Raw genomic sequence first — 6,797 nt, forward strand, 5'->3', positions numbered from 1 at the left:
CCGGAGCCGGGCGCGGCGGGGCGGGCGCCCGGGGCTCGCCCGCCGGAGCCAACTTGCCCTAGGCTCGGGCCCACGCCCTAAGGGGTTAATCCTCTCTCGTGTTCCCGAGCGGCTTATAAGGAGGGGGCGGCCCGGCCTCCGCCTTATTGGGAGCCTTTTGGGGTTTATTCTCTTCCCTTCTAACTTGGTGAGTTGGTTTTATCATTTTACATGTTTAAAAGTTTGATGGTGGGGGTGTGGGTGGGTTTTTTTTTTAAGCTATGTTGGGAGCTTTTGGGGGCTGGTGGGGGGGGGGGAGGCCGGAGGGAGGAAGAGGAAACCACTTAACTGCTTAACATTTTGGAGAGGTTATTCCCCCCAATCTTCCCTGACAGTTGGGAATGCCCGGGGCCACCGGGATGGCGCGCTCTCACCAGTGCGGGCAGCCGAGAGTTGCCTGTCGGTGGCCCGGGTACAGTCGGTGTCCGGATAATACCTAAAGGCAGGTTTGGCCTTTGGGTGCCCCCCGGCCCAGGAGAGGGGCCCCGGGCTGTCGGGCGAGGGGGGCGCCGCGCTGAGCCCCCTGCACGGATTTTCCGCATGAAGTTGCCCGCGCGTCACAGGAGCGAAATGTCAGAGGTACAGTCCCGAGGCTCGCGCGCGCGCGCGCAGGGCGGCCCCGCAGACAGCGCCAGGGAAAGCGGGGTTCCCGGCCTCCCCCCGCCTGACACACGCACCCGGGGCGGCCGACGGGGAGGCAGGCATGTCCCCGCCGAGTGCAGCTCGTCCACCTTGACCGTCAGGGCTGTCAGCGGCTGACGGCTGGTCCCGCTCAACTTCCAAGGTTCCCAGGGCTGCCAACCACGGGAAAGCGCCCGGGTAGCTGAGCGGCGCTGTAGCCAGGGAGGATGGTTTTGCAGAGGAAATGGGTTATTTCCTTCTGTTTCTTTTTCTTTCTTTTTCTTTTTTAAACTAGACCGCCACACTCTCCCACACACAGGTGACAGAAGTTTGTTAGGTGGCGTGTAACATGTCACCAAACACGGGGGGCGTCAGTCTTAGAGAAAAGCTCCCCGGAGCCAACCGGGGAAGAGCAAGCAATGACACCTTGTCATCCTGGAAGCTGGTTTTGTTTGCACAGTTATAGACACACCGTGCCAGCTCTTTCTCAGAGGAGACGGTTTCTACCCTGGGAATGGGATTTCTCGGTAATCTTATTATTTTGCAAATCATACTAAGTGGATTGGGTGGAGGGTCTTGTTTGCAAAAACAATCCCAAGTGCTATGCAGAGATCTCTAAGTGATGCATCTCCCCATGTCCAAGCACCAGTCCCTGTCATTGAGGGCGGGGGGCGGGGGGGCGATCAACAATACGTCCTGCCTGGTGGATACAGAAATACCTCTTCTCATCATTAGGAGTGTCCAAGATAGTTCCAGTATGTAAATAAACAGTGCAGCCAAGTGGAAAAGCTCCCTCTCTATGAGAACCACCAACCCTGAGTTTTCCTTCTGTGGTTTCCCAAAAAGGACTTTCCTCGGTGGAGCTCCAGAGGACGACACTTAAATTAGGGGATAGGTTTCTACATCACGATCTTGTAAAAGGGGGTGAATCGGTGCTCTCTAGGGATTCGGAGCAGCTGAGGCTGCCGTCCAGGTTAGGTTTGGGTTTTTTTTTTTTTTAATAGAGAATTGAAGTGAGCTTCACCTAAATACAGACTGGTTTTGACAACTAGGGCTGGAAACAACTTGTCGAAAGCTGTTCCCCAGGCTACGCCTTTAAGAAGAATGGAGATGGCAGTGGCGCGCCGAGGCTTTGTTCACACCAGGCACACCAGCAGCTGCCACCGCTGCCCATCCAGAGCCTGCATTTTGAACTCTGCTCTGATCTGACCCTGGACTGGCACCCTGATGGTCTATCACAGTCCAATATTTTGCATTCTTCATGCCTCCAGGGGACAGCTTTTCTCAAGAAATCAAATCGCAGTGAGAGTCCCAGCTATAGCAGATTTCCAAGCCTTGGCAGAATTGTCGTTTATTTAAGATTAGACAACCAAATGCTCATAGAAGATTACTCCAAACCACCCAGTGCATTTTGTCCATTCTGCTTCCTTTGGGAGAACGTCAGGGGGAAGGCGACATGGCTGCCAGGAACCCCCGTTCAGAATCGTAGCATTTTACCCTCCAGACCTCCGTGTCTCACCCCTGCTTTTAGAGGATGAAACTTAGGAACAAAGTCATTTCCCCATGAGTGTGCAGCCAGTTAATGGTAAATAGAAATTCAACAAATAACGCACAAGGGCCTCACGAAGACAGACCTGTGGACCTTGCGTCAAAGGACTCAAAAATGAATTGAGAAAGATGAAGGGTAACTTGAAGCAAGTGGGGGTCAAAGGCTATCAGAGAAATGTAGATTTTTAGGGCAGGAAGAGATCTGAGATCACCTCCGTCTAGTTCAACTCCCTTGTTCACCTCTTGAGACTGAAAATCAAGGAGCAAGGTGATTCTCCCAAGGCCGTGGGGTCGCTCCTCGCTCGGCTATATCCCCACACAGTAACCGAATATCCCATCCCATCCCGTCAGAGAAATTCACATGCCCGTAAAACCAAAACATTATTTCCATGTTCTGGAATTCTTAGAGCCTCTGAAGCCACAGGCCTTTCTGTCTTTCGTTTGTAGAGGCCAACCCGTTTGTTAAGCCAGTCGGCCTGCTGAGGGGATGGTAGAAAGGAAAGAGTCCAGGGGAAGGATTTATTCTGCAAGCAGGGACTCCCTCGCTTGATGACCGGGCTTTAGGAGGCCAGAGCCGTGCACTGTTTCAGGAGCGCCCCAAGACGCATACTTTGTTTAGTGAACTTTTACTGAGCACATACTCTGTGCCAGACACACTGCCAGGCACCGGGTCTGGAAAGAGCTGCCGACGGCCCTGTGTGCAAGGCGTCCTCAACCGTATGTTACAGAGACCAGGTTATTCTGTTATCATTCTGTATTGTGATCTTCAAAGCTCAATATACCAGGGCATAGGATGCTTTGGGATGATGGAGGCGTAAACTTGGGAGTATCAGTGGGTTCTGGGGTGTCATCTTTCTTTTATGATGATCCCAGTAAAACAATAAAAAAGCTGTCCTCCCCAAACCGAAGAATGCAGGTGAGAGTTATATTTGGATCTAGCTTCAGGGGAGTAGCCCAGATGTAAAGTTTAAAGAAACAAAGGAATTGAACACCCAGAAGGAGCTCAGAGAGTAAACAGAAGGAAAGCAGTCAGACGGCTGCCATCTTCGAGCCAGCTGTCCTAGATCAGATCTAACCAACGTCCGGCTCCTTTACACCCACGTCTGCAAGAACCATCTGGCACTTGCACTTTCCTCCCGGCTCCCAGGTCTCCTTGGGCCACTAGGTTTAACCTGAGCAGTCAGGTGGTTGAGAACTAGTGCTGAATACAGAAGTGTCAGCTGCCAAAGCTGCGGGAGCTTGAAGGAGTCCCAAAGCCAGCCTCTTCATTTGATGAGTGAGGCGCTCCGGCCCAGAGAGGTGCAGTGACTTTCTCCGGGTCGCACGGTGACTGTGGTGAAAGAGTCCTCACAATCTCTATAGGAAACGCCCCCTCCCTGGCCTTCGGAATGCTGTTCTGCATCCTGATACAGCGGGGTCCCGGGGAGACAGGAGATCAGATGCTGGACCATTTCGGTCCAGTCCCTCCCCGTCTCTGGGGGTCGGTTTCCCCATTTTGCAAAATGAGGAGATGGACCCAGATGGGCTCCAAATCCCATTTTGGTTGTAACATTCTGTAATTCTAACTCCACCCACCCCGGGGCCTCCAGCCCCACCCATCTTGCACATTCAAACCACCAAGGGCAACAGGCAAAGAAAGAGAGAGATGGGCACCCATCACCAGAACTGCACAGTGACTGTGGTGAAAGAGTCCTCACAATCTCTATAGGAAACGCCCCCTCCCTGGCCTTCGGAATGCTGTTCTGCATCCTGATACAGCGGGGTCCCGGGGAGACAGGAGATCAGATGCTGGACCATTTCGGTCCAGTCCCTCCCCGTCTCTGGGGGTCGGTTTCCCCATTTTGCAAAATGAGGAGATGGACCCAGATGGGCTCCAAATCCCATTTTGGTTGTAACGTTCTGTAATTCTAACTCCACCCACCCCGGGGCCTCCAGCCCCACCCATCTTGCACATTCAAACCACCAAGGGCAACAGGCAAAGAAAGAGAGAGATGGGCACCCATCACCAGAACTGAAGCGCTGGCCTTACCCAGAGCCTGCTGATAGTAGGTAACCTCATCTGTGTACAAAAACTGCAGTCTAGTCTTCATCCTCTAAAATGCAACCCAACCAAAAGGTTCTGTGCCTTGGTCCTGCAGTGATTTTAGGCTAGAGAGGGCTTCTGTTTGTCTCTTTGGGGCCTTTATCAATTTTAGCCCAATGTGTTTTTATTCAAGTTGGCCCCGAGCCCTCTCTTAAAGTGCTGAGATCTTATGGGCACCCTTCTGCCTCCGATCGTGCCAATGTGGCCTTGGACTTAGTCGCCACTGCTTGTCAGAAATGTCCTGAGCTCCGGGAGGACATGGCTGAATGGTTTTAAAATGTGATGGGATTTCAGTCTTAAGGGTCCTTATCATTATCGTCAACAAACAGTTTCATCCATGGAGGCAGAGGCCATCTCTGTATTGTCACTGTCGTTCCCCCCCCCCTCCCCCCCGGCATAGGCCCTGGCACCCAGCAGTTACTTTGTTGGAAAGAATTAGTTAAAGCCGTGTGCAAGGTACCTGGGCGGTGGGGGCGGGGGGGGGGGGAGGGATGCAAAGAGAAATAGGCCCCAGATTTGTTTTCCGTGAGCTTGCAGTTTAACTGAGCAAATAAGATAAACGCATACGAGTAAACAGTACCCCATTATTAAAGGGTGCCTGTCCGGTGAAGAGAGCTCCTGAGGCTGAGTGCATCAGAGGAAGCCTGATGGAGCAGCGCTTACGGGCGCCAGCCGTAGGGGGGCGTCCAGCCTGGGGAAGGGGCACGGCCACAGGCAAGGTGGCTGGCGAGTCAAGCGACAGAACGGGAAGAACTGAGGCTGCTGAGATCCGTGGGGGGCAGGGGCTTCCAATTAGGAAGGACTTTGAAAGTCAAGCTGGTCTCGTGGATTTTGTCCTTCGGAAAGAGGAAAGCCACTGCAAAAGTCCCAGCAGAAAAATGTCATGACGATGCAGCATTTCAGAAAGAGTAATCGTTCCAGACAGTTGAGAGACCGGTAAAGGAGTCTTGGGCTTCCAAGGCGAAGCTCAAAGGAGTGGCCCAGTAGGGGGGGGCGAGACGGGAGGGCGACCTGAGCTGTGGACTCCCCGGCACTCCCCCGCTTCCCTCCCACCCCGCTCCCTGGGGCTGAACACGGTTCCAAAGCCAACACTGGCATGTCCTTTTTTTTTTTTTTTCCTTCTCGATCTTAAGCCCACTACCGTTGTCAGCTCCTCTGCCCCAGCCGCCTCATCTTGGGAGCAAACTTTGGAAGTCTTAACGGAGGAGGGGACTTGGGAAAACCTCAGCTGCTGGAGGGCTCGGGGTTCCCACGTTAAATCAGCTTCTTTCCGTGCTGGGAACATGAGTGACAAACTGGTCTGTAATTGTTACCCTACACCCAGAGCCACCTAAGTGCTCTTCCCACCTTTGCCGTGAGCTCTCAGGCGTGACACGTTGACACACATCAAAAGGCAGAGGCCTTTGCTGCAGGGAGCGCAGCGTCTTAAAGCATCTTATGCCCTATTTATGCAACCAAATAGCCAACAGTAAGAGAGTAAAAAGTGAGTATATAGTCCTTTCAAAGTACTAGGCTACCGTGCTATCAATAGGCTGAACAATATGAAATTAGGTCAGATTCGCTGCTTTGTAAGATTCTCGGAGCAAATTCCGAATACTGGATGCCCGTATCAGAAACTGGAAAGTCTACTGGCTAGATGAGGTTTTGTCCCGTTATTTCTCAATTGCTCTCCATTTTCAACCAAACCTGCCTTAGTATGTGAACATGACAACTCGCGCTAGGCCATCCACGCATCCTGAAAATTCACCGGGTTACAACCGCATAATTATAGAGAATTCTTAAACTCAAGGTGCGTTGCCATTAAGAGCGCAGAGACCACAGACTCATTTGTTATTCGTAGGTATTAATTTTCAGTTGGGTTAAAAACACACGACTGTTTCAAAGTGTAGGTAATTGCAGAGGTTTTGCAAATGTCTGCGTTTTATGCGCTCGAGCCTGCCGCAGAAGACTTAAACGACCCTGCCTCCAGTGTTAAATATAGTTTCCCCTTAGTGGTGACACGGCACAGGGATCTGATGTTCTGATGTCTGTTGCAACCTGAATGGAAAAGCATAGCAAGGTCGGGAGTAGTTTGGTTTAAGTTCCCCGGCTGTCCAGACCCCGCAAATGGGCGGTGCCACATTTGGTCGCTATACCCTAGAGTACTGGTGCTGTGTGGAGAAATTCCACTTCTCATACACCACGTGGTGACCAACTTTGAGGAGCTCGTTCGCGCTGAACCAACACCCAGAAGACAGAGTCCCCGAGTGTTAATTTGGAGTCACGTCCCGTGCCCGTGGGTACAGCCATGCGGGGCCCCAGGCCACAGTCAGAATGTTGCCGAGAAGGAAGTAGGACGGTCTGAGTGGCCAGGGTCACCCAGCAGAGGTGCAGGATGGCTCCAGCACTTAGCTGCCCCTGCAAGGTGGCCTCTGAGCCTCTCTTTTCCTAGGCTTCATTTCTTTTTTTCTTCTTTTTTTTGGTTTTTTGCGGTACGCGGGCCTCTCACCGCCGCGGCCTCTCCCGT

At 52.4% G+C, this 6,797-nt stretch overlaps 2 protein-coding genes across 8 annotated transcripts in view; one reads left to right on the forward strand and one right to left on the reverse strand.

Annotated features, from left to right (window-relative positions):
- The window catches only part of ARSG (arylsulfatase G), a 121,469-nt gene that overhangs the window by 87,460 nt on the left and 27,212 nt on the right, over window positions 1–6,797 (reverse strand). The gene's annotated exons all lie outside the window — the stretch shown is intronic.
- The window catches only part of SLC16A6 (solute carrier family 16 member 6), a 21,816-nt gene continuing 15,033 nt past the window's right edge, over window positions 15–6,797 (forward strand). For 2 of the 4 annotated variants that reach the window (XM_007102225.4, XM_028498567.2), the window contains exon 1: window positions 15–187. The gene's annotated coding sequence lies outside the window, so the exon portion shown is untranslated. Of the gene's footprint in view, window positions 188–263; window positions 619–1,046; window positions 1,188–6,797 lie in introns of those variants that run through there. The other 2 variants (XM_007102226.4, XM_028498566.2) reach the window with 2 other exon arrangements.

Source organism: Physeter macrocephalus, chromosome 14 (assembly GCF_002837175.3).
Source record: "Physeter macrocephalus isolate SW-GA chromosome 14, ASM283717v5, whole genome shotgun sequence".
NCBI classification, from domain to species: Eukaryota; Metazoa; Chordata; class Mammalia; order Artiodactyla; family Physeteridae; genus Physeter; species Physeter macrocephalus.